Below are 27,221 nucleotides of genomic sequence, written 5' to 3' on the forward strand. Positions count from 1 at the left end.
TTATGTTAACAGGTTAAGTAGTTGTCAATTACACTATGTGCAGTTCTAAGCCACCCCACACCCTCCAAAGTGGAGGGCTTTGCCACCCACACCAACACACCTATGCTTACCAACTCCAAGATTGCGCTATATTGGGGAAGAAAGCATATACCCTGCCAGCACAATCATCAATGACATTAAGGTAGCAGACATTATATACTGATATGATGATATGATGTTTTGCCTATTTTGTCTTGGCGGAATTGCATACGCTAAAATGGGTTCTCTGTAAAATTAAGTACATCCATGTGTACAGTATTCTCTGTGTATTGCATCAACACCAAAGCCTGTGTGTGTGTGTGTGTGTGTGTGTGTGTGTGTGTGTGTGTGTGTGTGTGTGTGTGTGTGTGTTATACACAAACATGTGGTGTGTGCCATCCAGTACACTTACCATTGTCCACTGAAGAAGGGCTGCTGACATCAGCCGCCATGCACTCACCTGTATACACCCCCCAGACCTATCAGCCATGTAGCACATGCAGTTACTGTTATGCAGACATGTTACTTGTGTTCAGCTGTATGCAGGATATGACATAGTCAAATGTGTCACCACAGTGCCATACCACTTGTAGGAAACAACAGCAGACCAACATCCTGCTGACAAATAGACACCTACAACACAAACTGAATACATTATGGAGTCCACAATCAGTCAGTGTTAATAACAGCTATAATGCATCATGGGTGTACAGATACACATCCTGACATATAAGCATTAAACATTCCAGCTGAAAACATTACTACATTGCTACACTGCACAGCTGAAAACATTACTACATTGCTACATCTTAGTGCATTCACCCTGTGCATCAGAACCACATTTGCCTGTCCCTGCATCAGTGTTATGGATGACAGGGATGTGGCACAGGTGTCATCATATGCACAGGGTGTGCTGTGGGTTTGTCAGAGACCTATGCTGAGCCATTTGGTTGACATCAGGTTTGTGCAAGTGGGTTTCGTTATCAATTGTGTTGTGCAGATGTGGTGTGTGTAGGTATGGAGGTGCCCTAGCTGTGTTGGTGATGTGTGTGTATATGTATGCAGAAAGTTCTGCCATGTGGCTGCCCTATACAGGGGTTTGTTGGACAGCTGCAGACAATACATGTCAGGGTGTGCAGTTCACCATCAACAGCCATGGACATGAGAACTGTGCCTGCCAGGGGTTCTACGGGCACTACCAAGTACAAGCCCATATATGGTACTCTCCCCTGATGATGACAAATATCTGCTGGATCCGTGTCACTGTTGGGACCAGCCAGGACCACTTGCATGTGGCCTTCTGTGTTGTGCTATGGAAAGCACCCCCCTGCAGTGCTGGTGCTGGTACTGCCACTACCAGAGTGGCTGTGACTTGTTGCACATCCACGTAGACCTCCACCTGTTGGTGTTGCTGACCTACATCCATGTGGCTGTCACCCTACTCCCACCATATTCTCTAACACAGACATTGCATGGTCAAAGATTCCCACTATCTCACCCAACCGTCTATCCAGGACCTCTGCAAAATAACTGTGGGCACCTGCAAGATCACGGATGTTGTCAAGTACAGCAGAATGAGTAACCCTCTGGAGCCTAAGACTCTGTCTTCTATAACATTCCATACGTGCCTGTGCATCCATGATGGCCAGAAACATGTGTCTGGTGACACCTGCTGTGGCACTTCTGCTAGGGGCATGATACCCAGCAGCCCTCCTATGAGCACCCCTGTACATCTGCCTGTGTGGTACCTCTCTGGTCATCCAGCTATGGCTGCTGTGTAAAGACACACTTGTCATAGTCATCACACTGTACTGTCCCATGCCAACACCCGCCAACTGTCCCTCATCTATGGCCACTGGTGATGGGGTATGTATAGGCAGTGTGACTGTGTGCGGGGATGGGGTGGATAACAGTGGGATGTCAACCGATGGCACAGCTTCAGCCCCTGTGCCTCACCATACCTATCATTATTGTCAGAGTCTGTATAGACACTAACATCCGTTTCCTGCAGGAGGGACCCTGACCCACCTCGCTATCTGTGAGGGGAAAACAAAAAAGTAACTTAAGACCTGTACATCATTGCTTACCTCTACACACACACACGCACACACACGTGCACACACACACACAAACACACACACACACACACACACACACACACACACTTACAGGTGAGGTGGCACAAAGATATTACACAGACTTCTCATTACCCAACTGTCAACATGCGTGACATATGGCACTCAACAGCATACACTGCAGCTATACTCAATCCCTGTTACTAACATTATACATCTCTGTGATGCATGAATTGTGTTAGTAGGTGATGCCCCTTCCCCTGGAACACACTGCACCCATGTACACAGTATTGCTGTGTACCTGTTGAGCACCCTGGCATGTGCTGTGCACCATACCTCAAGAGTGTACACACCATTGTTGAATTTGTATACGTGTATCAGTTATGCTTGCTCTGTTGCTGACAGCCCCTATGTGTTTGTCTGACACATGCCTGGGATGATATGAGGACAGATGTCAATAGTGAATGCCTGACCTCTGATTTGCAGATCTCATCATCGGCTGTGTATGTATGAGCAGTAAAATCCAACTACACTGACAACCTTCAAAGCTTACTGTGGCTATGAGGAGTGCACACACCCTTATTGACATGCCAGCCTCTTCCCTGATATGCAATGGGGCCACAATACTGCCTCTGTTAACATTACAGACACCTGATATAAGTTTGTAGGTAGGTACTAGGTTATCTGCCCGAAGGCATTTATAAGCCTAACCAGAATGTGTTGGCTTTTGCCACCCCTTAGATTAGTTCCCTGTGCCTCTGTCCAGAAGAGCCACTGAAGTGATCCCTGGGGTAAACTTTCTGTTTCCCATCCACTCAGCAAGGTTTCTTTTGAAGAGTGTTACCGAGGAGCTCTGCCTAATTTGGATTGGAATCTTGTTCCAAAGCATGGGAAGTCTCTGGGACAGGAATCTATCCCTCCAGCATGTCCTATTTATTGTTGTGGTGAGGTTTAGATCCCTAGAGCATGTGGCTGGAGGGGATAAGGTTTTCTTAAGGTGGAGCATGTCCATCAATTCTGGGTTGGACATGGCCTTGTATGTCAGGCAGAGATCACCTCTGAGTAGGCGGTATGCAACCGAGTACAGCTGGAGTTTCTTCAGTCGAGCTGCATGGCATCTGTTTGAGGCCAGTGATTCTCTTAGTGAGGTAATTCTGTGGTCTTTCCAGCTGTTGCAGGTGTCTTGTAAGGTACATTCCAAATGGGGCATTGTACTCTATGATGGGTCTGATGAGTGATGAGTAGAGGGGCACAATAACCTCTTTTGATCTGGAGGCAAACCCTTTTGTGATTAGGTGGGCCATGTAGAAGGATTTTCTAACCACTTTGGCAATGTAATTATCAAAGGTGAGATTACTAGCTACTTGGGTCCCCAGATCCCTTATTATGTCTTCAGTATTTATGGGACTATCACCTATGTGGTAGTTTGTGGGTACTTTGTTTTTTCCAAAGGGGATGACTATGCACTTTTTGGCATTTAGCTTGAAGTCATGATTTTGACACCAGGTATTCGTCTCAATGAGACCCTTTTGGAGGATGGCTTTGTCAGCCAGAGAGTCAATTATAGCCCCTAGTTTGCAGTTGTGTGTGAACTTGGTCAGCCATAGTCTTTCTGCGCTTGCCTGTACCTCTGAGAAATATATGCCAAACAGGAGGGTTCCTAGGACTGAGCCATGAGGAACGCCACTTGTAACCGGTTTAGATTCGGACCTAGCTCCTGCAACTCTCACCATGTGGGTTCTCTCTGTGAGTCAGTTGGCTACCCATTTTGTAATGTAGGGGTTTATGTTCAGGCTGGTGAGTTTGTCTATAATACCAGAATGGGGAATGGTGTTGAAGGCCTTAGAGAGGTCTAGGTAGGCTGTGTGTACCACCTTTCCCTCACCTATAGCCTTGGTAACTGTCTCAAAGAAGTCTACCAGGTTTAGGAGGCATGATCTGCCCTTAAAAAAGCTGAACTGCATAGGGTCTAGTGTTTGGTGGTTCCCAATGTCTCTGTTAAGGAGTTTCATGATGATGCACTCCATAGCCTTGCAGACCAAGCTAGTCAGGCTTATAGAGTGATAGTTCCCAGGGTCTGTTGTGGCTCCACCTTTGTGGAGTGGAATAACCATTGCTGTGCGCCACTCTATGGGTACGTAGCCTGTGGAGAGGCTGAGTTTGAACAGTGTGTTTAGGTGAGGGGTTAATTAGTCTTTGATCTCATGTAGGATGCAGCCTGGGACACTGTTCGGTCCCATTGATGCTGTGTTTTTGGCTTTGGAGAGGGCTGTTTTAACCTGAGTGTCTGTGATTTCAGGGAATCTACATTTGTCTGGTATGGTTATGGGCCCTTTTGGGGGTGAGAGGGGGGTGAAGTTTGCACTGAACCTGTCTGCCAGGATGTTTGCGATATCAGTCGGTTCAGTGTATTTTGTGCCATTCTGCACTAACTCCAAGTAGGTCTGAGCATTGCCACTTAGATTCTTGATATAGCTAAAGAATGCCTTGTGGTTATCTTTGGAGTCCTTAGCAATTTTTCTTTCAAAGCTTGCCTTGGATGATTTTATGAGGGATCATAGTTTCTTGCTGATACTGATCAGGGGTGTCTTCTCTTCTTGGGATTTTACTCTTTTCTGTACTAGTTTCCTCCTTCTATTGTATAGCTTGTTTATGGCAGGAGTCCACCAGACTGGTTTCCTTTTCTTGGAGGAGTAAGTCTTGGTTTTGTTTGGGATGGCACAATCCATGCATTCTTGTAAGTGCCCATAGAATGCATTAGTAAAGGATTTTGCAGCTTGGACAGCATTATCCTTCAGCATGGGGGCTTTGAAACTTTTCACCTCAGTCTTAAGTAACGTCAAGTTTGCTTTTGAAATGTTTTTCACAGTGGTTTCCTTGTCTGGGGGTGGGGGTGGAATGTGGACATCCAAAGTGATTTGTTTATGGTCAGATCTAACCAGCATGGGGTTGACCTCCGGTGTGAAACACCAGTCGCCCATGTTGGTGATGACCAGGTCCAATATGTTGTCACCTCTGGTGGGAGTGTTGACCAGTTGAACCAGAGTGTTTGAGTTGATAAATTCTAGGAAATGTTGGGTAAGGGAACTAGTACTTGAGTAGTTCTCCCAGTTAATGTTTGGGTAATTGAAATCACCCAATATTAGGGTGTTTGGTAGGACCTTTATGTTTCCAAGTGTTTCCAGAAACGCAGAATGGGGGAGGGGCCTGGGACATGGTGGGTTATCTGTAGCAAGCTGCAATTTGAATTGCAGTTTTGCCCATTGTTAGTTGCATGTGGATGATCTCTGAAGCATCATGATGTGCCACTAACCTGGAGGTGTGAGTACTTTGATGAATATGGATATGCCCCTGCCTTTTGTATTTCGGTTTGGGTTCTGTGGCCGAAATGTATGGTATGAGTTGTAGCCTGGTAGTGCTGAGGTGCTCACTAGAGCCTTAAACCAGGTTTCTGTTACTCCACATATATCAATTTTTTCCATACTGAGGAATGCCTCGAGTGTGTGCATTTTGAGGTTTAGACTTCTGGCATTGAGTAACATTACCCTCAGTTATATGAAACTTGCGCTATTTACGGTGGTGGGTTTGTCTTTTGAGCCTTTCCTAAAAAGGCACTATGGGAGTGGCAAGAGCCTTTGCCAGTATTCGAAAGCTTAAGGGTGACAGGTGCAAGCCGTCTCTAATGAAGCAGCATGGCTTATCGAGCATGTCATCCCAGACAGACTGACACTGGATCCCCTTTGAATGACACCAGAAACTTAGCCAATTGTTGAAATCGAGAATATTTTTCTTTATACCATGGTATCATTCTTGATGAGGGCAGGATGCTACTCAGGGTCAGGGTCATACCAGCCTGGGCTACGTGATCAGGGAGCTCTTCCATGTCTCTTTTCATGTATTCCAGGGAGGTATGACTCAGGTCATTCACACCAACATGGACAATGACAGAGTCATATTTGCACTTGTTCTGGAGTGACCTGAGTGCTTGTGTTATGTGGCAGATCCTGGCACCTGGTAGGCGGCTAACAGTAACCTTCTCCTTATTCAGCCTAGTGAGTGGGACGTTAGTGTGCCTGACTATAGAGTCACCTATTACTAGTATGTTGGGTATGTTATTTTGCCTTAAGGACTGTGATTGCATGGCATACTGGTTTTGTGAAGTATGTGTTTCATGGTTTGTGTTGGGGGGTGGAGGTTGCTTGGTTGTTTGCTCTGGAGGTCTCTGTTGGTTTTGCAGATTTTTATTTAGAGCCTCCGAGTATGTTTTCATGTATTTATGTGTGTTTTTTGTCGGTGCTTGTTTAATGGGTCTATGTGAGACTGGTGGTGTGATGCAGTTATTTCCCTCCTCTTGACTGTCTTATCCAGTCTTGGGTTGAGAGAGCTTAGCCTCCTGTTTGGCTGTATGATTGCATCTCTCACATGTATTAGTGTTTGGTGGTAGGAGGAAAGGGTTGTCTGTGTACATGAAGCAGTTGTAACATTGCCTCAAAATGCCCAGATTCATCAGTTGGACTGGAGAGTACACCTGAAACTGCCACTTGGACATGCCTGGATAGGTACAGTGAACTGTTTTACTGGATGGCTGGTAAGATCAAATAGAGAGACTTGTCCTTCTGTACAGTACAGGAGGGTCTAGTGCTAGGGTTTATAAGTGCTTGCTATAAGTATTGAGCAAGTGCCAGACTGAAAAATGAATGGCTTGAGTGCTTAAGTTGAAAGTTTGCCTAGTTCCAAGGAAAAAAATTGAAGAGGAGGCTTTGTGGAGCCTGGAATAGTTTTACCCTAGCTAACCGGCGCTGCCCGGCAAGCAAAACCGGGCAAATGCGGTATTTATCTCATTCCCTCCAGTAGAGCTCTTTTGAGTGTGTACCTTTAACTCCAAGTGGGCGTGGCTATAGCCTTTAAAATTTTTTACTCACCTTACAGTTCCAACAAATACTCATTGATATAGGTCAGATATCAATACAACTGTGTTTGCCATCATGTATGCTTCAAGATAAAATATTCAAATACCTTGTATGTAGCATGGTTTTGGAAGTATTAAGGCAAATATGAACAAGCAATATTTGACGCCTAGAGGAGCAGTACGAGGTAACTGCAAATGCACCTGGAGGCGCCACTCGGATGTAATGAGTTATAGCAGGGAAATGAAAGAGATAGAAATTAGCCCAAAATGGCCAATAAACTACTAATTTCTAGGCTGAAACCACTCCTCCAGGGACAGATAGGCTGCTCAAAGCTCCCCTTTCTCACAGATGAACAGAGAAACTTCCTACTATACAAGTAAGGTATGGGCAAACACTGAGATTTGTAACACAGCCCTGAATTCAGCACTAACCTGAACACTGGACTATATTAGCTTAGAAAGGTGGGAAACAAGTATATATATATTTTTGTTGTTTTTTTTCAGAAAATAAATATGACCTGTGCAATCAAATGTAGTATCAAACAAATGTGTTAGTTGTGCAGATGCTGACTGAGATGCATACAATATGTGGGTTGCATAAGTGTGCACACCCTTAACACGATGATTTGTTGCAGCACCTGTTATTGAACTACAGCAGCCATTATTTCTGGAAGGGGTATACTATCATGGCCTATCTTCACTTGCCATTATTTGGTCACTCAGTTCTACAAATGTCCCTCAACTCTGCTGGATTGCAAGGTCAGCTCATGTGCACAGCCCTTGGAGGTCACATAGTGCCATCACTATTGCAGTGGAGTCAGGGTTATGTCTAGCACAATTCATGACCTTGACTGTGTTCAGATACAGCCATTCTTAATGAGTTTTGGATGTATGCCTCAGTTCATTGTTGTGTTTCATGATGACAACCCTCCCCATCCTCAGCCTTTTTGCAGATGCTTGACAACTATCGGCCACACATGAGTGTCATTTTGCAGTGTCCCAAATTCAGAACACCATGTCTAAAAGCCTAGTTACCACTAATGAACAGCAAACCTAAAGGTGTACACTGGCACCAGCAAGGTACAGATGGGGATGGTGGGTCTGAGAAGGAGTGAGGTGTTACTTGTGCAGCACATGTATCTTTATTAATACTATATGTAGGTTTCAGCGTTGGTCTCAGAACACCATTACACATTGCAACACATGTTTTTGGGAGACTTGATGTTATACATATGCTACCTGTAGAGAGAGCTGGATGATGTTTCCTGTGGAATAACTCTTCCATCTGATTACCCTAACCCATAGGCCACATTTATGCAAAGTTCAGGCAATTATCGGCACAGGTACTGCACAGGCAGTACTTGCTAGACATTCCTGCAAGTCCCTCAGAGTTGCTGCACATTTCTGGGCAGCCTCTGTGACCAATTTGCAACATGCATTGTCATCTGCCTTGGATGGGCATCTGTTTATTTTCTACATTAGTGACCCATACTTCATAGTCACATACATGACTGTCTGCACTGTTTGCCATGGCATATGCAATGGTGAGGTAAGATGATGTCTCCCACTCCTGAGTGTTATCTTTTGGATATGGGATCCATTCTATGGTTTGTAAGATGTGTGCAAGCCACACTGCCTCTGTTGCAGGTGAGTGAGCAAATGTCATGGACATACTTCTTGGACACCAGACCATTACTTGGTGTGGCATTGAGGCCCTGTACTTGATGGAACATGCATACTCAAGAAGAGTGAATGCTGTCAGTACTTCAAAAGCTGCTTCCACAATATGTTATTTGGAGTGTGTGCACACATATACTTACTGCGTTTGTTAAGGTATGTATTCCCCATATTTGTTGTCCTAACACAGGATTCTATATTACACATTCATTGCTCATGTTAGGATCACATTACAGGTTGTAAAATGTGTGGGATGTGGTATTGTGATATGCCGTTGTGTAGATCTGTAACAGTTGCCATTGTAATAGTGGTATATACACTGTTGTAGCCAGTGTATAAGGGTAATGTTTCAGACATGTCCCTACTGTAGACCATTTGTCCCACCATTATGTTCATCTCTGTCCACACATCTTGCACTGACAAGTTGTTAGTTATACTGCAGGACTCTTACATACCCTTCAGATATGCCGCTATGGTGACCACTGTGATGCAGTGCAGCTAACAGCAACAATAAGTGAACATGTACAACATGAATTATGGGTAGGTGTGTTAAATATGTATGTGGCAAATACCATGGCCATAACATGGCCGGTGTATTGGCAAACCTGAACAAAAAAACTCCATACTCACCATCTACAGGCTGCTGCCCCAGAGGTATACCAGAAGGACCTACATAGTTGTGTGAGAGATGTAATGTCAGTAGCCACACCTGTGGCATTGGTACAGGGTGGGAGCAGCATTTCAGTACATCAACAGAATAAACCACAATACTAGAGATTATGCACATCTTTTCATTAGTACACTGCAGCAACAGACTATGTTATCTGATATATGCATGAAGATACTTTACAGATGAAGATGGATAAGCAACAGTGATCTACTAATGTGCCCTGAAGCCTTACATGCATGCTCCTCATCCATTGTGTGGGTAGCACCTACCTCCACAATGCTATCATCAGGTTCTTGGCTTGGCTGCCTGGCAAGTGTTCCCAAGGCTAACAAGGAGCTCCTCAGCATGTGTCAGTGGGGGATGGATGGCATGACCCCCACCTGTGGCTAGCTGGACTTTCCTAACTGCAGCAGCATGCTGACGGACATGGCGGATGAAGTCAGTGCAACAATGTTGCACCTGCTCATAACTGCAGTTATGCAGGCCGACATCATTTACCCTGTGGATGAGCTCATTCCACAGGGCAGGCCTCTCCTGCAGATCATGGGCCGTATACCCAAAGGGGGTTCTATGGTGATGCATGAGGTAGTTGATTATTATTTCCTTCTCCTGTGGATTATAAACAGGGAAGTGCTCCCAGGATATGGTACATGGAAGACATAAACAGGAAAAAAAGGTCTGAAGACCTCATACTGCAAGGATATAATAGTTATTAATTGACATCTCTCCCCTCCCCCCACCATATCTGTGACAATAATCTGAACACAAAAATTAATGGGTATGTTTACACCAAACCTACTGTTGGGACATACTTCCTATTGTGCAGCAAATATTGAAATGTGTTTCTATTCATGTTCCATGTCAAAACACTATCATTGGTGGCCTGTTGCTAACAATGTAACATGCATGTCATTGTAATGGCCACTGTGGTTCCATATATGCATGTGTTCTGTTTGCTATGCAACTGCTCCAAAGCTGGTTTGTTGGGTTAGTGGGAATATCTATGCATGCTGTTATAACTAATCCTGGATTGTGTTGACTACTACTACCCACATATGCTCAAAAACAGCAACACAATAGCATGTTTGGAAAGGCTGTTCTCAGCAGATCCACATCTCCCACCTCATCTGCCTGTGGCACCAGGCCACAGCACATCTGGGACCCAACACAGGACCTCCTCATCTGCTGGTCCTGCAATAGCTTCAGGTGGAACCCCCTCAGGGGATGGTGCTTGTCTCCCCCCTGGGAGCAGGCACAGACAGGATCTTATCACCTGAGGTCAGGTCCAGGGTCTGGTGCATAGGGGAGCTCCACAAAGAATTGGCGGATTTGCTACACCAGCTTGAGGCCCTCATGACACAATTAGAGGGTCAGCCTGCCCCTCCTGCTAGGCCCCCAGCACAGCCACCTTCACGGGCGTGAAGCTGCAGTGGTGACTGCCCATGGGTTGGGACCTCAGTCCCACTGTTTCCATTTGGGGGCTCATGGGCTTCCAATTTCCAAACATCCCTCCCCATCCAAGGTGTTTACCCACCACGTGTCATATACTGCCCCTGTATGCAGTTTTATCTGTCTTCAGACCTGACCTACCTCCCCAAATATACCTACTGTCCTTACCCAACATCCCACTCTCGCTTTAACAAAAAAAGGGCAAACTGTTCCCAACCCAAATTTCACACCATACACAACTGTCCATTTTGTACCCACTTACAGCTCCTTACAGGTGCCTTAATCACTCTGTATCCAACAGCTCTTCTTCTGGCCAGCAAATTAATTATCAGCCCTTGCAAGTGTCTAACTCAGGACCCTGCACACCATAGCCACAGCAATTTACCAGTAAGGCATCTGAGCTGCAGATATGTGTGATATATATATATATATATATATATATATATATATATATATATATATATATATATATATATATATATATATATATATATATATATATATATATATATATATATATATATATATATATATATATATATATATATATATATATATATATATATATATATATGGCTGTATATATGAAGACATACATATGTATATATATATATATATATATATATATATATATATATATATATATATATATATATATATACATACATATACATATACAGAGTGAATTCAGACATTGGATCCACAATCTGAACCTCCTTCCTCCACAGCTGCACTGTTCTGTCCTGCTACAAAACAGAGCATCACATGTGGACACAGCCTAACATCAAGGGAGGATATATAAGGACAGATTGTAGATAAGCCTATTACAATCCTATGAAGTTTGTGCATGATACATTTCAAATTTCCATGACTGTTCTGAAGGTGGTGGTGTCTGAAACTCATGTGTCTATCGTGACTTCATTACTTCTACCTTCAGCTATTTGCCAGACTAATATACATGTTTGGAGGAACAGAACAAACACTATGATGGCTTAAATCTTGTCATTCTGTGCAGATCTGCACAGTTGACAGGTATGGCCCACTGCCCAAAGGGCCAGATGCTATGTCCATAACAGCTGTTCAGGAGACATCTTTACAGCAAGTCTTGATGGCACATATATATCTTTCAACATCATCTATCCCATTATTACAGACCAAGTACTACATTCAATTACATGCTGACATGTTTCACATAACTGTTTTATTATTGTGCTCTCTTCTGTGTACCATATATATATATGCATATATATATATATATATATATATATATATAGAGAGAGAGAGAGAGAGAGAGATAGATATCCACTACAGGGATTGAGCTGGTTTGAATAGGTTGCAGCATGGCATTTGTAGGTGATGCTCATGATCAGGTGATGTCCTCTGCACCAGCTGGTGTACCCCATTTGCTAATTGCTTGCAGCCAGGTGTGTAATGCTTCCAATAGCCAATGACATAGCAACCCACTACTATAAATGACTATATCATGTGGGTGTTGTCCCTTTACCTTTCCTGTATGGAAGATATCCTTCCTGTGTGTGGACAGAAGTGTTACAGACAGCAGGTAGCCATACCTCTTAGAACAGGACTTGAGGACACAGGCCAACTACATGTTTGTATAAGGTTCCTGACTTAGGGACAGTGTGTGTGAGTATTGCTGTTATATGTATTGAATACTGCTAGTTTTACAGGGTTTGTGTGTACATGCTAGTTTTGCATGGAATGCAGACTGTCTGCATAGCTCTCAACTGTGGGCTTATCCATATAATGGCCAGATGATTGGCTGTTATGTTTTGTCTGTTTACAACACAGGTCTTGTCTCTGACATATTAGTGGCATTCTCTATGTTGATTGCTATCAGTACATAACAACATCCATTTGTGTTTCTGACTTCATATTCCTGAGTAAGGGTATGTTGCAACCAATCCTGTAACACCAGCAAAGTTCACAGTGTATAACAGCAATATTTCAAATATGACCCTGGATTCCAGCCTCTGTCCTCTACCTATATACCAGACTTTGTCCAGATGTCATGCAGTAAGAGGTTGTTAGGTTATGGCCTATCATTATTAAGTGCTGGCATTTCTGCTATCATTCCAGTGATGTGGACTCCCACACAAATTGTGGGGTAGGGTTCATATATATGAGGGCTACAGCTGGACAAAATGTGTGTGACCTTGTACAGTCTGGAGGTCAGTGAATAGAGAACACTGTTATATGCCCTTGTACGACATTTTATGGGGGAGGGGTATTAAATGTTTTTACCTAGGCTGTTACAACATGTGAGGGATATCAGTAGTAAGAAACATTAAGGTACATGGCTGTACATTTTCATACATTTCACCATGGGAACAGCGGTGGGCTGGAGCTTACTGTCTGTTTGTCAGTGTGATAGTGACATTGTAAGTTAAGCACTGTTATGTAACAGATGCATTTACATTGTGACAACTAGTACTTTTCCCCCTAGGGATTAAGTACAGAATGTAATTGGAGGCTGCTGAACTACATCTGTAATTAAGTGTTGATTGGTTCTTATCTTCAAGGCAAGTGTTTTTTTTTTTTACTGTTGTACTACTTGAAAGCCTTAGCCTGGACAGTAAAGTATGTTATGTTTTTAGGATTACTGTATCATATGTTTTGTTTGAGAGTTGCACTAATCAGTTATTATGTATTTCAAACACCTAACAGCTATAAGAAAGGGCATAGACAACTGAAATAGTACACAAACATTTCTATGTATGTAAACTTGTGTGTGGTGTCATGTCCTTTGCATTGTGTGTGGGTATATGTTTCAAGCAATAATTATCATTTGTAGGAAAGAATCAAACACTGGCCATTTTGAAAGGTGGCAACTGTAGGAAGAATGGTTGTTTGATATGCTGTGCACCCTCTATATATACTATTTTTATACATATCTATAAGTAGTAATATGTATGTGTATATCTATCTATCTATATATATATATATATATATATATATATATATATATATATATATATATACACACAGACACACACACACACACACACACACACACACACACACACACACACACACACACATACACACAAACACACACATATATATATATATATATATATATGTGTGTGTGTGTGTGTGTGTGTGTGTGTGTGTGTATGTATATATATATATATATATATATATATATATATATATATATATATATATATATATATATATATAGATAGATATATATATGTGTGTGTGTGTGTGTATGTATCATTGGAATGTTTACTACTTCCACATTGTACTTTTCCTATAGTAGACTGGCCGTTCTGCATGATATGTTAGAGATATCATCCTGACATCTTGCAGCTGAGATGGCTTACTGTTAACTTGTTGTGGCTATGTTGTGCAGGGTCCTGGGTTCAAGACTTGCAAATGCTGGTTAATGTGTTGCAAGGCAGATAATAGCAATAATTATAAGATATCCGTATTTCGGGCCCCTTCACCTGCATTAACAGTGCCTTTGGTCAGATGGACACACACACACACACACACACACACACACACACACACACACACACACACATATATATATATATATATATATATATATATATATATGTGTGTGTGTGCGTGTGTATGTCTACATATATACATATACATATATATATATATATATATATATATATATATATATATATATATATACACATGCATACATACATACATCTACATATATAAATACATTTTCCTGACCGTTGAATAACTGTGCTGCATGATATGTTTGAGAAAACATCACATTTATGTACAGTTCAAATGGCTTAGTAGTAAATTAGTGTGGCTATGGTGTGTAGGATTCTGGGGTCGAAACTTACAAGGACTGATTATTTTGTTGCTGGGCAGAACAAGGGCTTTTGAATATAGAGTGATTAAGGCACTTTTAAATGGTTGTAAGCTGATTTGCATGGGATTGCATGATGGTAAGCAATGGTAACTTCTGGTTAGATATGCTTACAGACAGTTAGCCTGACAGTGCTTAATCTGTGTAGCCATTGCTTGCCACCATGCAAACAGGCTTAAAACAGCTTACTATTGCTTAAAAGTGCTTACTCCCATGCTAATTTCTTTAAAAGAAAAGAAAAAAACGGGTGATAGGAAAGTGGTGAAAAAGAGGGCACGTAGTGGCAAAAACAATAGGGAAAGTAGCTAGGGATGTGGAGGATGGGTGTAGCGAAGGTCCACAGCAGTCTATTTCTTCTGCAGCAACAGCTGTGCATATGTACTGAGGTTGGAGGTAGATTTGGACACTCAAACCCGTGAGAGAGGGATGAGGACAATAATAATGTGTTGTGAAGCCAATTAGACCAGACTACATGTGTCCAGTGGCCATGTTTGTGAAATGGACAGCTATGTATGGGGCAACATTTTTTTTTGGGGAACAGTTTTCCATTTTTTTTTAAGGTGAGAGTGGGATGTTGGGGAAGGATAGTATGTATATTTGGGGAGGTAGGTTTGGTAGGAAGACAGACAAGACAGACAAGACAGCATACAGGGGTGGTATATGATACATGTGGGGGGTAATCTCCTTGGATATGGAGGGGTGTTTGGAAGTCAGAAGCCCATGAGCCTCCAAATGGAAACAGTGGGACTGAGGTTGTCACCCATGGGCAGTCACCACTGCACCTTCATGGCCGCAAAGGTGGCTGTGCTGGGGGCTGAGTAGGAGGGGCAGGCTGACTCTCTAAATGCACCATGAGGCCCTCAAGCTAACATAGCAGATCTCCAATCTCCCGTTGGAGCTCACTATGCACCAATCCCCGGACCTGACTTTGTGTGACAGGTTACTGTCCACGCCCGCTCCCAGAGGGGGAGACAATCTCCATCCCCTGAAGTGGTTCCACCTGAAGATGGTGCAGGACCAGTGGACGAGGAGGTCCCGGGGTGGGTCCCAGGTGTGCTGTAGCCCGGTGCCATGGACAGATGTGGTGGGTGATGTGGGTCCGCTGGGACTGGCCTTCCCATATGTGCTATGGTGTTGCAGTTTTCAAACATATGTGGGTTATTAATAGTCAACACAATCCAGGATTAGTTATAACAGCATGCATAGATACTCTCATTAACCCAAAACACCAGATTTAGAACAGTTGCATAGCAGGCTGAACACATGTATATATGGAACCACAGTGGCCATTACAAAGGCATGCATGTTACATTGATAGCAACAGGCCAGCAATGATAGTATTTCTACCTGGAACATTAATAAAAACACATTTCAATATTTATTGAACAATAGGACATATGTCCCAACAGTAGGTTTGGTGTAAACATACCCATTGGTTTGTGTATTTAGATTATTGATGCAGATATGGTGGTGGGGGAGGGAGATGTCAATCAACAACTTATATATCCTTGTAGTACTCACAACTTTAATGATCATTGCTCTAATCATTTAGGTACAGGTATTATTTCAATGCCCTATGGCCTTGGTTTAAGCAGTGGTATGTTTGTACACAGCGAATACTTCAACTGTCTTACAGCTAAATTCTTACATCTTTTACCTGGTAGACCTGTGGTGGGAATGTTTGTTAACACTACCTTAATGTTTCAACATATAATACCAGATTCAAAGTTAATATTATGCACATACCTCTCAATCATTTAATGCACACACTCTGGACAAAGCTTGACAACATGGGGTACAAATAGGGGCATGTTTTGAATATTCCTGTCATAAACTTGGAGAGTTGCATGAGTGACAGGATTTGTTTTAATATACATTTTCTGAAGGTTTTGAGGTCTGAAAATTGAATGTATGTCATTGTTTCATGACTACAATTCTGAGATCCTCCCACTGATTTGCCAGGGGGACAGAGAAACAGGCAGAAAATATGAACCAATTAACTGGACATTCTGAAATATCTGTACAGCTGAGAGGTATGATTATGCATACAGCTTACAACCATTCCCAGGATTCGAACTATTGCTGTGTCTGCTAAAAATACAACAATTTAAGTCACAGTAGAGTGTGATATTTGGATATTGCTGTTGATCTCTTCAGTGTTTTCTGTTTAAGTCTTTCTTGGTTGTACAATCTGATCTTTATTTATTTATTTTATTTATTTATTTATATAAATTTGTTGACCGGGAGTGTCCGACTGGATGTGGGTCCATTTTCAGCGGAGGCCCGGGGAGAAAAGCTCCACAGTAAAATAAACAGACAGTAGTTACATTGGATTACATAGCGATTAACAATTTAACATAGAAATTACTTACAACATATTTACAGATGAAGAACATAGTACATCAGTAGACAACTAGAATCTTTATCTGTGAAGTACATAACAGGCATTAACAAATGTAACAATGAGAAGTTCCTGCTGTATAATAAGTACTAGGCTTATGAGCATCTGAGCTTGCTATCATCAAGGTAGTTAGTGGAGGTGAAAGAAAGGTAGTAGTTGGATGGGGTGGATGATATTAGAGTGGGAGTTGCAAGGGCATAGCCAGCATGTTTTAGGTGCGCTTTTAATAAAGTTTTGAAGTTGGTGCATGATGGTACGGAGGTAATTGTGGGTGGGAGTGAGTTCCATAATTTGGCTATGGCACAAGAGAATAGTGCTTCACCAGCAGAGTTATTGGCTTTAGTGATCTGCAAGTGATTTTTGTTGCTGGATCTTAGTGGTCTGGTGGTGCGATAGGGTTGGAGTAGATTCTGGAGGGATGGGACATTTAGTGGATGGTTTACTAGTTTGTGGGCGGTGAGAGTTGATACCACTGAAGGAGGTGAGGGAGTTCAAGCCAGCCCAGTTCAGCAAGTGAGAGACAATGGTGACTACGGTAGGATGTCCCTGTGGCGAATTTGGCGATTTTGTTGTAGCAGGTCTCTAGCTTGCTTAGATCACATTGCCTTAGGTTGGTATATACTGGAGAGGCATAAAGTAGGGTGGAGATAAGGTGGGAATTTGCTATTGAAATCTTTGCTGCTTTGGTGAGAAATTGTTTATTTCTGTATAATTCTCCTAGTTTTTTGTGGACTTTTTTTATGGTCATGGATATGTGAATGTCAAATTTTAGTTTATTGTCTATTTCCACTCCTAGCAATTTGGTGTGTTCAGTTGGGTATATAGTGGTGTTGTCTTTTGCTGTGATGTTAAAGTGAGAGTTGTTTTGAGTATGTTTGGTGGGTTGGAAGATGAGTAGTTTAGTTTTGTTTGGGTTGAGTATTAATTGGGCATTGGATAACCATGTTTCAACAGAGGAAAAGGCTTCCTGTGTGACTTTTTGCAGTTTGGGTAGGGACTGGGCTGAGCAGATGATGGTTGAGTCATCTGCGTATTGGATGAGTGTGCCATGTTTGGTGGCAGAGGCTAGATTATTGGTGTAAACAGAGAAAAGTAGGGGTCCAAGGATGGATCCTTGGGGAACCCCTATGGAGACAGGTAGTTGGGGAGATATGTCATTCTGCCATACAACGGATTGTTGGCGGTCAGACAGATAACTCTGAAACCAGTTGGTGACTGATTGTGAGAAGGCTAGGTTATTGAGGACAGAGATAAGTTGTTTGTGTGGGACCATGTCAAATGCTTTAGATAGGTCTAGAAAAGTAGCAGAGGAGAGATAGCCATTGTTTTTATGCTGAAGGATAGTGTTAGTAAAGGAGAGTAAGGCAGTGGTGGTGCTATGGTTTGGTCGGAAACCATGCTGAGTACTGGAAAGGAGGTTGTTAATAAGGAGGTAGTGTGAGACCTGAGAGTGTATGCATCTCTCTAGTATTTTGGAGAGTGGAGAGAGAATAGCTATGGGGCGGTAATTGGTTAGTTCTGCAGAGGGTCCGCCTTTGTGGAGGGGAATTATATGTGAGACTTTCCACAATGTGGGAACGTAACTTTCTGACAGAGATCGGTTAATCAAGATGGATACTGGGTAGGCCAGAGCATCAGCTGCGATTTGTAGGTATTCACTTGGGAGGTTGTCTGCTGCTAGTTTGGTGAGTTTAAGTTTAGTTAAGAGTTTTTTTATGTTGGAGGTAGGTACAGGAGAAAAAGAGAAGGCAGTGGGGAGATTACTAGTTGAAGGTGTGGGTTGGAGGGGAAGGGGGTTGTGTTGTTTAGCTAGTGATAGTATGGTTTGGGTGAAGTGTGTGATGAATGAGGTAGCAATATTTTCTGAGGAGTGAGGGATGTTAGGAGGAGGGGTACTGATTTTACCTGGGTGGAGGATGGAGTTTATGGAGGACCAGAATTGTTTGGGGCTGTGTTGTGAGGAGTCTAGGGCAGACTGGTAGTATTGGAATTTGTCCCGTTTTATTAGCTTTTTGACTCTATTGCATAGTTCTAGGAATTTCTGTCTAGCTGCAGGGGTTTTGGTTTTGTGCCAGTGCTCCCAGGCTTTATCCCTGTTTTTCATTTCTGACTTAGTGATTTTCTGTAGCCATGGGGAGGGTTGTGCTTTGGTTCTGGAAAATCGTATGGGGGCATGGTAATTAAGGATGTTCAGGAAAGTAGTATTAAAAAATTCAACTGATCTAGACTGAAGTACTTTAGAGCATGCCAGTTACATTCTTTGAGGGATGAGATGAATGTGAGTGGGTTAAAGTTTATTTTTTTACGTATTTGACGATAGATGAAAGGTTTAGCTTGGTACAGGTATTTTTTGAGTAGGAATGTTGGGGAGTTATCACTGAGGCTATCTGATAAGCAGCCTGTTATATATGACTGGGGGTCTTGTACTTACAACAGTCTTATACAGACATTCCTAGACATTTCTTTTATGTAGCAGTGTGGGTAACAGTGGTTTATACAACATTACTATTCAGAGACTACTGTATGGCATTGATTCATCATTCATTACATATTATACATTTGTTTACTGACCCTAACATCTCCCAATGTGCTTTCATTACATTTATTCATGTGTGAGTATACTGTATGGGGCACTTGTGTTTATATGGTGATTTCACAACTTTATTAAACTGCCACTTCACATCTGGACTGAATGCAGTACTCTGATTAACAAATCTATGTTATTTAGTAGGTGATACTAAAAAATTGTTTATGTACTGCTTTCACATGTAAATACGTTACAGTGGGGATCAAACCAGGAATGGCTGCTCGCACAGCATATGCTCTAACCACTACCCTATTGCAATACTGCATATGTTGGGTGTCTCTTGCTATTTAACTTCTTGTGCTGTTTAAGATGGACTAAGCGTAGCTAGTAAACATACACACCTGCGCAGCTACATTTAAATTTTATCGCATTTATAAAAAAAAAAAAAGTTTTTTAGCATTATTTTATTTATACCCTTCAGAATAGTCCTGCTAATGCTAAACCTGTTATTTTATCAGCTTTCTGCTTTGTGGGACAATTGTTCCTTTTGGCTTTGTCAACATTCCTTACTCTGATGGGTTGGGAGGTGTGCGCTATGTGCTTATGCTGCCTGTGTAATGCTAATAACTTTTGGCTTGGTAGCATACTTCTCAACCTCTTAAAGCAAAATATCTGGACAAAGCCCACAATGATGGGGGTACAAATAGGGGCGAATTTTAAATATTGCTCTTAGAAACTTAAAAAGTTGATAGAATAATAGGTTTTACATTACCATGAATTTTCTGATGGATGTGTGGTGTCTTAAACTCAAATGTTTTGTCATTATTTAATAACTTCAATCCTCAGCTATTTGCCAGACAGGTACAGATTTTAGGGGGAACAAACCAAAAATATGAGGCAAACATCTGGGCATTCTGCAAAAATCTGTACAGTTGAGAGGTATGCTTGGTAGGGACGATTGCCCCTTTTGCCTTTGACCGCATTGTTTTCCTGAGGGGGTTGGTGCATTACAAGCATTCTCGCTCACTTTTAATTGCTGAAAGGCAATTCTGAAGTACTGGGGGCATGTGTATTGTGAGAGCTCTGCTTTCAGACACACCCCCTGTGATTGTACACAGAACCTTGTCCATTTTAGAGCATGGCAGCATGCCTTCATAAATATGCATGGTGCGCTGCCGTGCTGAACAGGAATAGTCCCTGCCATGCAGGAATAACTTATTCCTGCACGGCTGCTTGCTGAATCCTGGGGTTGGTGTTTGCACATCACCTGGAAGGGGGATGGCCTACTAATGTCTATCCTGGCTTAGGATTAAAAAAAAATGAACATGTGCTGGGCATGTAGGTACATACTTAGCAAAAATTAATTCAAGTCAGCATTGTGGTCAAAACATTAACTGCAATGGAAAACATACGTTCCTCAGACAATGAGGTAGTATTATGCATCATAGTGTTTGTGTTAGCAGAACCATACAGGTTGCTGTACATGAGTGACACAGTAAGGTATGTGAGAGGACTAGGATATTCCTTGCCAAAGTATACATCACTAAGTCTGCCCATATCATTCCCTCAAAAGAAAAGGATGATGTTGTTTTGAAGTGAATTTAATAATTAATCATAAAACGACACTTCATAGCAATTTTGAAAATAATACTATATTGCAAACCTTACTAACCCTGTAGTGAAACAACTGCAATTGCTGTTAACAGAGCATTGTCAATAATAGTCATATTAGTAGGAATTTGGAAAATAACTGAGTTATTCCTAACCATGCACAAAATAAGCATTACTACCATTAAGTTGAATATTCTTCTCTACATAGCTGTTTTGTGTGAAGTAAACCAAGGTAACAATTTAATGATATGTCTCCACTATATGGCTTGAAACCCACAGCACACAAAAATGTAGGTATGTTGGCTGTTTTCCTTACAGGCCAGGCTAACAGGCAGCATGTGTTTCTGATTAACAAACTGGTAGTGCATTACTAACCCTACAGTTAAAGAGATGGTGTTAACAAAGTGTTACAGACAATGAACATATTCCCAGGAATTGATGAATAAACAAGTTATTCTGAACCATGCTGAAAATAAACATTAATATCAATAAGTTGAATGCTGTTCTGTACAAAACTGTCATGAGTAAAGTAAATAAATATAATAATGTAATGATATGCTTCTCCTATGTGGCCTGGAACCTGCAGCATGACAAAATGTAGATATGCTGGCTAATTTCCTTACAGGCAGTGCTAACTAGCAACACATGGCTCTGGTTAATAAACAGGTACTGCATGTGTTTATTTGAATTCATGCAGCTTACAGATGAATATGGAACCTTCAAACACTTACTGGCCATTAAGCTGTATTAACAGCCATCAACACATAACAGAAAACACATCTTCAAGCTGTTGGACAGGCATTCATTTTGGCTTAAAAAAACAAGACTGTAGTAAGAATGTTCACTTTATTTGGAGGGTTGAATTTAATATGACATCCATGAGATACTATTCAGACATATACTGCTACAATTGGTGGTACCATTGTAATATAATGGATAACTGCAAAATGCTTAGTCATCAGCTGCATAGGTGCTATAAGCATCAGTGATGTATGAGGACAGTCAGTATGCGAAATGATGTTATATGTTGGAAAACAGATGTACATATACAAAGTTCATAATTATCTATATTATAAAAATTAAGTGGTGGTGCTGCGGTAGCATTGTTGCCTCGCAGTAAGATGGTGTCTGGTTTGATTCTCAGCTAGACCGTCTTCTGCGTGGAGACATGCATGAATGGGCGTACCTTTGTTGAAGATTGTGCATCAGGCCTGGCAAGCCGGCATGTAAAAATCAACTGCCAATCATTAGTGGACCTGAGTTCCGCTGTGGCGATCCCTAACCGGGAAAAAGCCGAAAGATACAAAAATTTAAATAAATTAACCTCATGAGAATCGCACCCATACTTATATGGAGAACAATTACCACATCTATTTAATTATCCAGATGAGCCAATAGTCAGAAAGCTGCTTACTGGTTATAAAAAACATCCATCTGATATATTTTTAACAGACATATATCTCTAAATTCTGTAGGAATGCTCAGCAGTACAGGAACGTCAGGAGGCATACTGACTGTACGCATTTCAGTACAGTTTATCTGGAGTGGGGGATAGAATCTGTCAGGCTCTTACCTACATACCAGTGGCTGCTGATTGGTCCTGCTTTAGTTGCGAGAAAGAGAGTGAGAATGCGAGAGTAGACTGCCCTTGTTAATGGAGGGTAAATGGTTATCATTAGTCTAATCTAATGTTCCTTCCAACTTCCACTGACCTGGCTCATCTTTATACGTGTTGCTGCAGAGATTTGTAACCAAATCTTAAATGTATGTGAGTACTTTTAAGTTTTGCTATGAAAATGCTGCCAGATTGGTCATTTTTTGATGCAACTTTAGTGGCAGGCAGTGAATCAATCTTGAACAGCATTTTTTTTTTTTTTTTTTTTTTGGAGTTACAAATTACAAAGGGTGCTTGTGTACCACTTGCAACACGAGTTGCATGTTAGTATTGCTGCTTGCCTGCTTTATTATACATTGATTTATTCCTGTTTTCCTTAGCAAACATCTTATCTTGCTCTCTCTCTCTCTCTTTTTTTTTAATCGCATTGTGATTGTAAGTGCGCGCGCCTACCCTGGACATAATCCAAGACTGTTAGTGTGATTGATGGTTGCAGATAAGTGATACTAAGATACACACACCTCTCATCTGCCCAGTATCTGTACTGTTGAGCAAAAGAAAACATGTAAAACAGAAAAGCACAAACTGTACTCTGTTTTGAAAATGAAATAATGTGGATGCTAGAACTAGAAAATAATGTTTACTGCAACATTTGTGGTCGTAGGTAGCTTTTGAAGAGACACATGTTTCGTGAATAGGAGAAGACCCTGAAAAGTATGGTATCTGGTTTTACAAACCTAATGTTTTCTACTGGATGACCCAAGATTTCAGAACAGTAGCACCAATATAAAATTATATTTACATGTTTAGTTACATACAACTGATTTCAATTTTCTCTAATTAATTGTATTGGTAAAAGCCACCAACACAAACGCACACACAAAAAAACATTATGGTAGTGTATGTTTCACTGCAAAACCAGCCACCAAAGAGAAGAACACTAAAAATATGGGAACATCTTTTAAATATTTGTCTGATCAATGAAGTTCTCTGTCAAAGGAAAAAATAACTTCAAAATGATCAACACACGGCAGGTTCAGGTTAAGGCACTTTACTCTTGCAGCAAGGAGACAAAAACGTGCTAATACAGAGTTTGTCTAACTAGAATCAGGAAGTGAAGCTATTCTCATACATTTCTTACAAGACATTGCCTACCAAGCTGACGTAATAAATCACAAGTTCTTTCAATATTTTTTCGTAGCAGCTGTTTGTCCATGATTTTCTGCTGGCACATCAAGTTTATAAAAAACTTCCTAAGAAAAACAATGTGGCCTTGATGACCACCAGTCAGATACAACTTCTCACTATGCAATGTTACCATTCAAGGTACTATGGCTAATTTTAGCACAAAGCAAGTACAGATTATAGTTAATTTCTTCAAGCAGTCTTTGTTTGGTGTATCTTTTCTTTTCCGCAGCTGTGCATGTTCTCATAACATGAACAGAGCTGATTGTTCATATTCAATTACATTATAGAAAACAGTATTGTTCTATTCATTTATTTTCCTGACCTAGCAGATAATCACCTGCTTCTCAGTAGATTTCCAAAAGGCATAAACATGAATTTTGCTGTGCTAGCAAATGCTAGGTCAGAGAGCATCTTGCAATTTCAGAAAGCATACTGCAGTTTGAAAAGGCATCTTATAATTTCATACAGAATTAAACTGTACATAAAATAGAATGAAATGTGTTAACCCTTTTAGCTTCTAATAAGCACTAAACCTATACATTAGTACATATTTTTCTAACATTTCCCCCGTTAATACTTTTTATTCTATTTTCAAAAGCATAAACAGTTGCTTCTTCTCCTAACCTCTTACTGTTCAGAATTTGCAGTTAAGAGAGTCATTCAGTTTAGACTTATGAAAGTGTTTCATTTTTCAACAGTTCTTCAATTTCAGTACTTTGATACAAAGTCTCAGAAACTGACATATCTATAAAATCTTTGATCAATCTTTTCATGCAGGGAATACCACAACAAACACACACTCCTAATAGGAGTAATCCCACATAAATGGCAATCAGGATGTTCATTAGGATGCTACCCCACCCCCCAAACAAATTCTGGAAAAAATCCATCAGTGGGTTTGGGCCTGGTTTGGTCATGGCTGACACTTGCTGAATCATCTCAAGATGGTCGTTTATCTCATGCTGGTTGTCAGGAATATATGAACAGCACTCCTCTTTTATTAAAGTGCACGTACCACCTTTCGCTGCTAGGGTGAAGTCGAGAACCATGCGGTTTTGAAGTACCACAGTTCTCATAGCGTTCAGTTCATCAGTCACTAATTCAAGAGCAGAAAAAGTTGCATTGCTCATTACTTTGAGAAGTTTGGACAGTTTCCTCAGCTCCCAAATTGATTTCACTGTGCCATAGGCAGGGGCTATACCTGCCCATGATATAATAGTGTCACTCAAATCCATGTGTGCCAGTTTATCTTTATTTTTTATGGAGTTATGGTTCCTCCAGCCTGCTTCAATTCATCTCATTGGATTCTCAAGTCTCTTGATTGGATTTCCAGGTTTCTTGGTGACCTCTCTGACATTTTGAATTCTTCCCAGAGGCAAAACTGTAGTGTGTCGTATGGCCAGAACCAAGTAACCCAAAAAACAACTGCTGGACCAGCTCTCAGGTAACCATTTGTATGCCTTTTTCCCACAAACAAAATAACAATTCTCTACTTCAGTATTAATATATACTTGCCCTGCATGAAACATTTTCTTATCAATGATAGATAGTTGTTTAAAAAGAACAGGATTATGTTGTACTTCATCAACCGTTTTGTGCATTAGTTCAAAATAAGAGTCATAGTTTGTATCACAAATATAACCTGCATTATTAGCTTTGATATAACATTTGTATGGAACAGTCACATTACAATTGCTCCAACCCACCTGTACCGTATCATTTTTATAAAAACATACAATTCCCTTTTGTGTAACAGGCAGGTACAATGCTATTTTGTCTTGTGATTTTACAGTTGTATCAAAAATCAAATTTTCCCAGGTCTTATTGACCCCTAGGGGGGCAGCAGTCATTAATAATCCCCTGTATGCTGTTGGTATAGCTGTGCAAATCCAGCAATTCGAAACATTAAAAGTTTCAGCATACACGTATTTAATTGCTTGGTAAGTGTTAAAGTTTAGATGCCAGTCTATGAGTAATGAATCTCGTTTATTCAGTTCAGCTCGTGTGGCTGGAAAAAGGAAAGGCCACAACAAAAAGATTAATGTTATCAGTATGACCAACAGAATGATCATGCAATACTTCTGAGGTTGTTCTATATTTCTATTTGTTCCGTATCTGGTCATTTTATTCTTGTGTAACAGTAACAAGTTTTTTGTCCAGTTCAAAGTTTTTAACCAATTTACAGTGTGTCAGATGAATCCAGGATGCTCGCTCTGCGATCTTGACTGCAGTGGGTGTTGACAGTAGCACTTGGTACAGCCCTTCCCACTTCGGTGTGGTCCAATTCTTCTTCTTGATAACTTTCACCCAGACCCACATGTCTGGGACTACTGCTGCTTCCGATGGTCTGGTTTGTTCTTTATCTGAAACAGAATTTAACTGCAAAAGTTGTTTATTACTTAAAAGTCATCTCATGTATTCTGCAAGTGAACTGTCGGCCTCCTGGTCTGCAGGCATGAGAGGTTTCCACTGAGGTATATAATATGCCCTCCCAAGCAGTATTTCAAAAGGAGTTAACCCCTTTGCATTTGGAACAGTTCTCATGCTCAACAGTGCCAGAGGCAGGCAGTGCACCCAGTTCTTTTGTGTCTCACTAATCAATTTCCTAAGTTTGTTTTTCAAAACCCCATTATGCCTCTCTACTAATCCTGCAGATTGGGGGTGGTATGCATAATGGTTCTTTAAGGAAATTCCGAAATATTGGCTCAACTGTTGTATAGTTTGATTTACAAAGTGTGTGCCATTGTCACTGTAGATCTTTTCCGGTATGCCAAATCTAAGAATAATTTCTTTAACAAGGACTTTTGCAACAGTAGCTGCATCTGGATTCTTGGTCGGAAAAACTTCCACCCATTTGGAAAACATATCTATATTGACAAGACAATATTTCTTATTTTCACATTTGTTTAGTTCTATGAAATCCATACAGATAGTATGGAACAGGTACGGTGGTGTTGGGAAACTCCCTTGCTTAGGCTTCAATGCCCCTTGTGCATGATGTTTATTACAAACATGACATGCCGCACAAAAATTTTTAGTGTAGTTAATAAACCCATATGTTGTAAACACTCGATTCACTAACTGTACCATCCCCCCTGTTGAGACATGGCACTGCCCATGGAAAAACAAAGCTGCATATCTAAACAAGTTAGATGGCAATATTGGTTTTCCTTCTTTGGAGATGTACAGCCCTTTCTCAAGAATTACTCCTCGTTT

Source organism: Protopterus annectens, chromosome 3.part0 (assembly GCF_019279795.1).
Source record: "Protopterus annectens isolate FY-2018-M chromosome 3.part0, PAN1.0, whole genome shotgun sequence".
In the NCBI taxonomy this organism is placed as follows: domain Eukaryota; kingdom Metazoa; phylum Chordata; order Ceratodontiformes; family Protopteridae; genus Protopterus; species Protopterus annectens.